Source organism: Triticum aestivum, chromosome 4B (assembly GCF_018294505.1).
Source record: "Triticum aestivum cultivar Chinese Spring chromosome 4B, IWGSC CS RefSeq v2.1, whole genome shotgun sequence".
Classification (NCBI taxonomy): Eukaryota; Viridiplantae; Streptophyta; class Magnoliopsida; order Poales; family Poaceae; genus Triticum; species Triticum aestivum.
In genome coordinates, this window is record NC_057804.1 from 53,102,193 (window position 1) to 53,113,816 (window position 11,624).

At 42.2% G+C, this 11,624-nt stretch overlaps 1 long non-coding RNA gene across 1 annotated transcript; it reads left to right on the forward strand.

Annotated features, from left to right (window-relative positions):
• Positions 1 to 1,322: 1,322 nt before the first annotated feature.
• Positions 1,323 to 3,259, forward strand: LOC123094400 (uncharacterized). The gene is made up of 3 exons (XR_006445821.1): positions 1,323 to 1,375; positions 2,734 to 2,862; positions 2,958 to 3,259. It is a non-coding gene; the product is annotated as an uncharacterized lncRNA (long non-coding RNA).
• The last annotated feature ends 8,365 nt before the right edge of the window (positions 3,260 to 11,624 follow it).

Consider the following 11,624-nt stretch of genomic DNA (forward strand, 5'->3'; position numbering starts at 1 on the left):
CGCAACATTACCGGAACTAAGAAGCAACACCGAAAACAAACAAACAACATGGTAAACACATAAGCATAATCATGGCATGATGCACAATTCAAGTATGATGCATGTCCGGTTTAAATAGCATGGCATGACAAAATGCAACAAACAATACTACAAGTTAAGTGGAGCTCAATATGCAACGAGTTGCATATTGACAAAAAACCACATTCACTCATTTAGTTCGCTCTCGTTTATGCTACTCATCAATATTAAATTGAACATATAAAACCAGCTACACTACCTGCCATTCTAGCGCACCTGAGTGATTTTCACCGTGCGAGCCATTCGATCTTTGTTATTGTCGTACGATTTTGCTGCTGGCGATCGCTGGACCGTCAATTCTTTTGCACCTTTGTGCTCGTTTCAGAAGTGGATGACTGATGGGCCTCGTTAAGTGTGGGTCCAGAGAATGATGTGAATTTCCTCTGGTTTTACGTAGCTGAATTATGGGATGTGCGGGCCGCGTGGTGAAAACCTAATCCCCAATCCTTGGATTTGGTGATGGCATCCTGAGAGGCCTGGGCCTCCTCCACAGACAAGGCGGCGGCGCGCTTGGCGGCGGTGATCTGAGCGCCAGTTCAAGGTGAGGCACCTCCTCTAGCCATCCAGTTTTTCCCGTGAGTTTGTGCTAAAAGAATGAGTTCTTGTGACGGATTTGATTTTTTTCTTTGTAGTACTATGTCGTCGCCTGTGGCTGGGCCTTAAACCGGCCAACCAAGGAGCTAGTATTTTCCCTGAACTCCTGCAACAACAACAGCTCGTGTGTTGTATCAGTCAGATAAATACTACACAAATCATGTTCCTCGTATTTTCCCGCTCTTGATTCATAGACGATGTATTGTAGTTATTTCTCAGGATTATCAATTGATCTAAAATCACCTCTGTACATGCATATCTTTGACTTGAGAAGAATGCACATAGCCACTTAAGCACCATTGCTGAGAACATAATACTGCTTGGATGATTTTCTTGTTCGTGTGCTTGTGTGAGTAAAGCGCAGAGGTTATAGAGGTATTGAAATATGATCCTTCTAAGAAATGTTTGGGGGTTTATAGTTAGCACTGCTAGTTTAGGATTTGCATAATTGAGATTTTTAGCTAATTGCTCTGCCGTTTGGTGGAGGGGAGAGCCGCCTAAGAGTATAAATAATATTATGCTTATACGTGTGATGTGATGCTTTTTGGATGATGATAGTAGCATGAGTGTGATCTTATTTCCAGGGTAGATGATGTGCGCAAGGAAGGAAAGATGCAGACAAACAACACTGAAGACGTCTTGAAAGCGCATGATGAGATTGAGTTCCCAGAGATGGTAGAGCCCCTGAGGGCTGCATTGGAAGGTCTGTGTTGTTGTCTACTTGTCTCCTCAATTCTTTTACAGTCCGATGTTCTTTGAGTTTAGATGTTGCATGAATAAGTAACTCTATGTGGCAATGCAAGTGAATGGTGAAGTGGCTCAATGCTTCAGATTTTTGGTGAGAATCTGGGAGCATACATAAATAGATGTTGTTAACAACAATGGAATTTATAAAATGGGAGTATAAATAAATAGAAGTTGTTAAATCAATTGATTTTTATTGGCTCTCTATATCCTTATGTACGAGGGATTGCATGAATTTGTATGAAGTGAGTAGCTTTTGTATTTAGACAAAATCGTTATAGAAAGAAATTCAGCTTTATTCAATTGCACTCGGCCCAAGCAAAAAGGTAGCCTGGAGCAAAACAGAGGAAACTAGATAAAGAGCCAATGTTGTAGAGCAAAATGATCAAGCAAAAGAAGCCAGTGCGGACGACGATTAACTGCTCTAACCTTGTGGTAGGTTGAATCTGAGTCACATTATTGGGGGAACTTTCTTGTATATTCCTGAAACTATAAGACAATGGCTGAAGATGACATTTTGGTAATTTTGTATGCTGAACCATGATGCTAGGCTGAATAATTTACTATCTTTTGTTCGCACGAGCTCACGTTTTGGTAGTTGCAAAACCTAAACCATGATGCTTTCTTGCCGCTGTTGTAGTCTCTAATTAATGGAATTGTGAGAGACTGTAGTTAATTTAAGTTTCTTCTGTTTCAATAAAACAGGCGTTGGTAACTGCATAAGTTTAACCATGATGCTTTATTTTTTAGGGAAAAACCATAATGGTTTCTTACAGCTGCTGTAGTCTCTACGGTATTCTGAGATAATTTAGTTAAGCTAATCTCATCGGTTTGCACACATGAGCCATGCAGAAAAAAGTAGGGTACTATTAGAGATTGGTCGTGTGATGTTCATATTCAGAGAATAGCACATCTGTTGATTAAACTGAAATGTATATGGTGCGTTTCATTTCTGCTCTGGATTTGAGATTGTCGTGCCTGTCAGGTTTGGACATGTTCTTATTTGTACTAAATCACTAAACTAAACTGTATACATAAAATAGCCCCCTCCTTTCCAACAACTTATTTTATTTTTAGGGTGAGCAACGACATGTTAACATACTCTGTTTCTTGTGAGCAGTACTTCAGTTTAGATTGACGTATACTCTTTGGTATATAGCATTTTTGCCTACCTCTTGCCTATTTCACATAGAATAGATGATTTGGTTTGGAGAGGGGTTAGATAAGGCCTATGAGTCCTAAGTAAGTGTGATAAGCATGTCCTGCACTTCTATTTACTATTAAGCACCAACTGAATTTCTGATAATGGCGTTTCAGGAATGATACAATCAATCCAACTGTTACCTTTGGGGTGCTTTTTGGATGGACTAATCTGAAGATGTTGGCTAGCTTGCACCGCCATCATATAATCTAGAAGCAAGGGCAAGGATTATAGGGAAAATAAAGGTACAATGCTCCCAGTAAATTATACTTTTTGGTGAAGTTTTGGTGCTTGCACAAGAAAGTAACACCATCATTATAGCTACCGCTTTTTATCCCAGGCAATTCGCCAACCAGAGGAAATGCCAACCAATAGATTTTTGTACTTCCTCTGTTACAGAGGTAAAATTACTACTACTTTTGAAAGCTTTTTTTGTTGCATGTTCCCCTTTCTTAATCTTCTATTTGTTCAAATGTACATACACGAGCTTATAATCCTTAGTACACAATGCATCTCACCATACTATTGTTTTCCTGAAAATTTATACTCACATAGTTCCATTTTTTGTATGGGTGATCATCCGTTGCCCTGATTTGGTGTTCATATAGCATGGGACATTATAGACTCATTTTATTTTCTCTTCTTTCATGCACTAATGCATAAATCTTTTGGTATTGCCCTTATTATTTAATCTAGAGCTATGCAATGACAACCATGGCTTTACTGTTCAGGTGAGTTCCATTTATAGAGTGACCAACCCTTGGCATCTTATCTAAATTCTTTTATCCTAGATATTATGTATGCCCAGTTAAGTTCCTTATACAAGTACCTTAATTAGCCTCTTCTGACTATTAACTATTTGAACCGTTCTATTAGTACTCAGACTTTCAAAGTTATTAGGATCTGGACATGTTTACCTTAGTTTGTACAGTTTTGTGTTCTTTTGGCTTCAGGCTGCTGCTGCGCATAAAGTACAGTAAACTCAGATGATGCATGAAAAAAACTGCAAATCTAGCATAGTTTTTGAAATTAGATTTTGTAACTAATTATGTGACACCCTTATGTTAAAATGCTTATTTGTTCTCCAACTAGGCCAACGACGGCTGCTAGCAATGATATATACATATCAACAATTCCAAGGAGATGCATGTGTCAGTATGCATAGCATAGTATATATATGCTTGACCCTGTGACTGGAGGAGATCCAGGAAGGGGTGAACTCAAAATCATCTGTGATTTGATTGGAAAATACTCTCCAGCATCTGAAACATCTAAAGGCGATCACTCGACCAAGTATGTTATACAATATACCCAGCTCGATGATTGGAGCAGTCCCAGCCGCTAATTAGTGCTAATTAGTACTCCAGTGTTGAATCACATAGCTAAGTATCAACACTCCCTCGAGACTTGGCTATTAACAAAGTAGTGCTAGGTCCTCAGCGTTCGTTCTTACTCTCTATTTTCTCGAGTTGGTTTCTCTTTATTCACCTTTTGCTTTCTATTTTCATTATCACTATTCATTTGGTATCTTGGTTTGTCTTTGTTTAGTCTCCACCCTCTTTCTCCTTACCTTATTTTTTGATTTGTATGTCTAAGTTAAGAATGAGAGGCTAGATAAACAAACAGGAAAATGCTCAGTTTGTTCAGGCCTTAGGGACGTATTCCATCACTGTCCACCAACAAGTTCAACTCCGAAAACGGTTCACTGATAATGTGGGCCGGTGCACCATGTCAGCAACGTCGACGGCCTGACAGGCCATTTTCCAACTAGGCCTATTGTAAATGACGAGACCATGAGGATGTAATCAGTAATATTGCTCCTGGTATAGTTATTTAGTAAATTTATAAGTTTCTCCTTTTGGAGTTTACTTCTACGAGTGCTCACTCCCTGCATCTTGTTCTGTTTTTTGTTCTATTTTTCAGAAAATGAAGATGTACTTTGCCGTTCCACTAATCTCGGCAAAAGAGTAGATTATGGTGCCCTTTGTGCTATAGTGGAATTGAATCACAAAAAATTCTATAGATTCATCAAACAATGAAGGAGGTTAGTTTTTACCTGAGAGGCAACGGTGGCCATCGTGGTCTTCCTGGAGCCTCGCTTGCAGTCGAAAGTCATCAGCTTTAGGGAGTGCCAGCACGGCAAAAATAGACGCCACCTTCGGCAGGGAGCAACAATAGCAACTGCGAGGATTTGGCTCGCCGATACGAGCTACGGCGGCGCCATACCCACTTCCACAGCTCCGAGCTGCTGCGGGAGCTGCTGGTCCGTCGAGATGTAGATGGCACCGGGGAGCCTTTGGGCCTCCAAGCTATTGGGCCACCGAGATGCAGATGTAGCCGCAGCGCCTCTGAGCTGTAGCGAGAGCCGCTCCGCTGCAAAGCTGCAGCGCGAGCTGCCGTGAAGATGGAGCCATGCTTTCTCTCCAGTACAAGTACAGTGGGGAGAGGGGAACGAATCCAATGAAACTGATCGATGGAACCAAGGCCAATAGTCAACCACGTGGTGATCTCTATGCTATATGTGCCACGCGTGTGTATAGGTGTCCAAAATGTGTGGTTCTATCACAGTGGCATAATTGTAATTTTATCTTGGTGCTAATTTGTAGCACTTGTATGATCTGTACTGTTTTGTCTGATTTATTCCAACTACTATTCTTAAAATATAAGATTATATAGAGTCACAGGTCAAAATCTGGCCCCAACCGTCTGCGGACGTGCTGCTTGTCCGCGGACATTGGTTAGTCAGCACAAAAAAAATTGTATTCATGACGGGATTCCTCATTTGCAAATCATCAAATCAATACAATTACATGCAAATAAACTACTCTAAATATTCGCTGGCGACAGTCCTTATTGTTCCAGTCGTGTCCATGTCTAGCAGCCGTCTGTGCCCCTCACAGTGGAAGTGCAGTCGCCGGGGAGGAAGAGTAGAACATGGGGCATGCGGGGCTTGAGGCGCCAACGTCTCCCATGCCCTACTCTTCCTCGTCGGAGCCTGGAGCCTGCACGTAGTCGGTAGACATGAGATCGACGATGGATGGACACGTCCATCATGACGCAGTTGCGGCGCCAGGGGTCACCAGACACCCATTGTGGCGTCGGAGAATGTGACTCCGCCTGTTGATTGTTGTTGTTAATTCTGTCTATAGCAAGGGTAAGATATTAAGCTTGAAATTAGTCATTTAGGGTTTACACTATTGTTTGCATTTCACGTTTCTTTTTAATAGCTTCCTCCTGGTACTATTATGCATCAATACCTAATAAAAAATATGGTTCAAAATTATGTGGTGTACAAAATCTCAAAATCACTTTGGAACTGATAAAAGTAAATTTGTTTATTGTGAGCAGCAAGGATCTTGATATGGTGCTTAAAAGCATTAACCCCTTCTTCATTGTTCACATACATTTGTTGTTCCTTTACTAGTTTACTTTTCTTGGCATTTTTTGTGTGTGTCTGTTTTTATGACCAGTTTGGCCATTGCTCTAGAGGGAGTCGTTCAACTCAAAAAGAGCAAAGAATTTGAGACTGCTTTACCTTTTTCAACAGTTCATATTCAACAACCAACTTTAGCCAAGAACAAACCATCAGCAAGAAAGTGTAACCTGGGATAGGTGTGTAGAAATCCTTGAGAAAAAAGATAATCACAATGAAATGCTACTTTCCAGGGATATATTGTGGTCCTTCAATTTTTCAGTAGGGAACTCAAAAGGTTTGTGGAGAGAGGAAGTTGATTTTCTTCTTATTGCACTTTGTTTTCTTCCATTTGTTTGTGTCTCTTGAAAGCTAATGTTGTTGCGGTGTCTCTTTTTTACATTTTCATTTTGTTGGGAGAATGATGATGCTCTTTCTTGGGAAATTACTTATTAGATAGAACAATAGCCACCTTACAAAGTTCTTCCCCAAATGTTTTTGTGTGTGCAACTGTGATCGATTTTCTTATTCATTTATTGTACAGTTTTATTCTGCAGAAGCGGCAAACAAGTTAATTATGAGGATGGCGAAAGAGTACATATCTTAGTTACCAGAAGCTGGGCGCTATCAAAACAATCTACATGATCTATCTCTGCCTATGTAGCTTTTCTTACAAAAGTCGGGTGATCAAAATAATCTACATGATGCATCTCTGCCTATGTAGCTTTGCTTAGCATAAACTAATCGCATGGTTTTCTTTTAGCCAATTAACCTACCATCAATGTAATATATAGCACTACGTATGAACTATTTCCTTATGTTTAAAGAATATCGGTCTCTAAATATTCCAACTTGCATGGCTTGAAAACTTGGTTTGCTATCGCCCTTCGCGCCATCGGTGCAACGGGTCATCTAGCATGGAAAAAGGTCAAGCATATGCTTTCGCCTTCAAATGCACTTCCAAGGGACTGTGCTGATCGTCTACTCAATATAAGCAAGTTGCAAGAGCCCCTTGTTATATAACTTAGCATTAGCATAGATGCCTACCAAGACTTCTATGTTTATCATCCTTTTGAATCTTATATAATCATCTAAGACCATCCTGTGCGTTTAACTGTCGGTCATTTGCTGCTTCGACTGCTGTGTGGTATGCTTTTGAAACGGCTATGATGAAAGAAATATATGCTTTTGCCTTCAAGTGCACGTCCAAGGGCCTCTGCATAATTGTCTATCACTATCGCTTGCTTGCTGCATGCAGCATGAGCTGTGCTTTGGCAGCAACAATACTTTAAAAAATCATTCCTTTGTCTATTGCTCTGCCCATTACAGGTATGCAAGCTCTGCTTTTTGGAATTCTTGGTGTAAAGAAAAATATTTTTGTTTGCTCTATCAAGAATATTAGCTCGAATAAGTCCAGATGTATGCCAACTGAAAGGTCTCTTATGCGTTATTTCCATATGTTTCATTCTGTACCTACATATTTCAATGCAGACTCTTCTAATACTTGGCTCACACTCGGCCTTTGCACCATGGGCGCACCGGTTCATCTAGTGTTGTTAAACATGGCAAGGGGTGAAGCATAAAAAAACTACCTATCTAGGCAAGTTTATATGAGGCCGGAACAACAAACAACAATTCCGGAAAAACCCCATGTGCATATTTTTAATTTGCTACTATTCTGCCCTAAAACATATTTTATTGTTGTTAAACAGGAAAATAAAGTCCACCATGTTAAACTAGGCATTTTTCCACCCCATTTACATATAAAGTTTATTTAAAACCGAGCTACAGTTATTTAGTTATGAAATAAATCATTTAAACATGGCATTTATGCAAAAATAAAGCAAACAGCAAGTTTAAGCATTTTAACATGGATGAAAACAGCATATTATGAAAGTGCATGAAAAACTGAGCAAGTTACATATATGACATGTTTAAATCCGATGCACGGTTATTTAGTTGTGAGTAATTTAAAATCATGGCATTTTCTGTAATTATTAATGCACTCGTTTAAATCGTAAAATCGTCCAGGAAAAAAACATGAGATGGGCCAAATCTGGCTGGCCCGACAGGAGTACTGGGTGCGGCTTAGAGATGGGATGCAGCTCACCTAGCTAGGTTGGCCCAGATCGGTGGAGAGGCCAAGGCAGGCCGGCTTACAGGAGCTGGGCCACGGCACGGGACTTGGCGAATCACGGCCAACGCGAGGCGAGGCGAGCGAGCTGCTGCTCGTTACTGAAGAACAGAGGCGGCAGCAGCAGGGACATAGCGAAGGCGCAACAGACGGGGCGCGGTTGAGGCAAGGCGGCGCAGAGGAGGTCTGGGGATGGGTGGTCCATGGCGGAGACGGTGAGATCCAGCGGCCCCTGGGCGAATCTGGTGCGGAACGACGGCGAGGACCTGCGTCGGAGCTCCATGGAGGGAAGTGGCAACTGCTGTTACCTGAAGAAAAGGAGGGAGAGAGATATTCAGAGAAGCAGAACGGAAAAGGAAGAAGAGAGAAGGCGAGGGCGACGGGCGCGCTGGCGACCTGCTGGTCGGGTACTGGTCGCGACAGAGGCTCGGGACAAGGGAGGAGCATGGTGAACTGGAGGCGGGGACGAGGCCGGAGACACAAGGACTCATCGGATCGGTCAGTGACAACGATGAACAAAACAGGATGGCAACGGGAGCTGGGGCTTCGTGGCCACGACGGAGCTCCTGTGGTTGTTGTACCAAGAGAGAAAGATAGGTGAGAGAGGGAGAGAGAGAAGGGGTGAATCAAGGAGGCAGAGGAGGGTCGGCGGGGCTCATCTGCAGGTCAAGGTCGTCGGCGGGCAGGCTTGTCGTAGCGGCGCGGTGACGAGGGGCTCGTGCTCTTGAACGAGAGGACGCTCGGGCCTCGAGAGCAGAGGAGGCGGCGGTGGAGGCTTTGGTCGTTGGGTCGCTGCGGGAGCACCTGGATAGGGGCTCGAACAAGCAGGGGATCGGGCGAGGTGGCAGGAGGCTTGTGGGAGGAGGCAGCAGGTGAGGTGGAGTTGGATCGAGAGGAGGTCTGGTTGGCCGGGCGTGCAAACCGAGGAGGAACAAAGTGGCGGTTGCGGGATGGGGATGGAATGGTGGATGGGATAGGGGAGATCCCGAGGAAGGGAGGCAGGTTAGTGTGCGGCGGCGGCTAGGGTAGGATCCCTAGAAAATAGGGTTTGGTCCAGGTAGGGGTTGGTCTATAAATAGGATAATGGGAGTGGGTTTAGTCTGTCCGACCATAATCGGGCGGTCGAGAATAAATAGGTTAGGAAGTTCAATTACGAAAACGGAGATGTTTTATAGATGTTTGGGGATGATCCGTACCCAATGGTAACGACAGCTCGGGTCGGGTCCGGGAGAAGTTTTTGGACGCGCATGCGAGGGGTTTGACAAAAGGCCATGGAGACAAGGGGTTTTGATGGGCTCAGAAAAGAGAGAGAAGAGAGCGGCCCGGTTGATCTGGGAGGGGTCAACAGGGGCAAGGAAGAAGCAGCAACTATGAGCGAATGCAAGTTTTATGAAAACGATGCCGATGCAATGCGAATGATGCCATGAGATGAAATGCATGACATGAACAAACTGCAAAACAAAAGACAAAAACCCAACCATGGAGAAAATATCATATCACATCTCCGGAAAAGGCAAGAGTTGGAGTTACGAATATGGAAAGTTGTATCCGGGGCGTTACAACACTCCACCACCACGAGAGGATCTCGTCCCGAGATCTAGGATGGCACTGGAGGGAAAAGGAAGAGGAAGATAAGAGGTAAAACTAAGTTGCTTCTTTGACAAACGAGTGAAACACAAACCTTGAGAGGTTGAAAAGTTATGAATGATGAGTACAATGAACAAGAAAGAATTGGAACCACTCTGGTTGAAACAAGATAAACAAGGAACAAGGAAGATCAAATTCGGACAGCACTCCGGTTGAAAAGAGATGCAAGACTTGATAAGATGAAAAGAACTTGAAGAAATGACACAACACTCCGGTTAAATGGATAAGCACGAAAAGAACATGATCCTCACAATTCGAGATGATGAGTGAAAAGAGCAACATCACAATGCCTCCGGAACGAAAGAATAGAAGGTAGATCGTTGGGATAAAGGGATGGAGAAGAAAATGTCTACTTTTGCCACAAGTGAACTTGGAAAGCAAACTTGAAAAGAAGGATTCAATGGAGTTGTTGGAAAATCAACAACGAAAAACAGAAGCTTGTAGTGGGCTTATGGAAACATCTCAACACTTGAGGTGAAATTCTGCCACTAACGAAAAACAATTGCTTGCTTGCGATCAAAGAAGAGATGAAAACTTCTTTCGCCGAGAGGATAGGAGAAAACTAGGATCATTGATAAGCACCACAATTAGCAACATTCCTTAGGGAAGGCTTTAGGTGAAATATGACACAAGATAACTCCAACAAAGAGATTAATGGATTTAAAATACCCCATTCTTGACAACATGTGAATCGCGAAACATGAAGGAAATCGTCAAGAGTGACATAACACCGACTCAAAGATAAGGTAGGAGAATTGCACTTTGGATGCAAGATGAAGATTGCTTGAACTCCTCAAAACAAAACATGTGTTGAGCACCATGCTTAATTTTAGAGTATAGCTTGGCTGATCTTAACTCCGAGAGAAAAACTTGAAGAACAATTTAAGAATGAAAGGAATCCTTGACGAACCACCATGTAGAGCCTCCATGAAGAACTCCGGTAATAAAAGGATGATAGAAAGAAAGAGAAGTTGAAAACACAAGGTGAAGCCTTGCAATGATTTAGATGGAGCTTCGCAACGAGATAATGCGGAAAACTTGGAACTCCGGAAAAGAAAAGATGAAACACTAGAACCGAGAATTACTTCATCATGAACAATCTCCGGAAGAAAAGAATTGAATCACCTCAAGGAAATAAGAATTAGATTTATTGTACGCTTATCCTTCATCAAATTAAATTGATGACAAGCAATGGATTTGGCATACTACTTATTCCCGTAGAAAGGATTAAGAGAGATATAGCGTAAACTTGAGAAGGTATTGATGGAACCACCGGTGGGAATTGGAAACAACGAATATTTGATATGATAACGAAGGAAGAGAAATATTGAATGAACCACCGTAAGAATAGAAAACGAAGGAAGTAAAGGGGTGAATCACCGGTAAGAATTAGAGAACGAATGAAGATACTTGAGGGAATTTGATACAAGAGAACGAAGAGATCACGAGCTGATTAGAGAATACTTGAGCGATGCACCGGTAAGATTTGGATAACAAGAACTTAAGGCTGGAATGAATGATTCTGAGATGATGTGCTCCGGAGAATCGAACTGAAAAGACTCCTGAATAGATCCGGATGGGTGAAAAGAATTCTCACAATCGAAAACAATTATGAGAGGATGGCATAACGCTAGAACCATGAATCTTCAACAGAACGGACCAAGATTTAGGAGAAATCCTTCTTCAATCTTCAACTGACGACGAGAAACACCACCAAAATTACTGAGATACTCCGGGAGAATGAAAAGCGAAGAGGTTGAGCCAACAATGAAAAAGAATTTGAAAGCGATCTTGGAGAAGGCATGTGACTGATG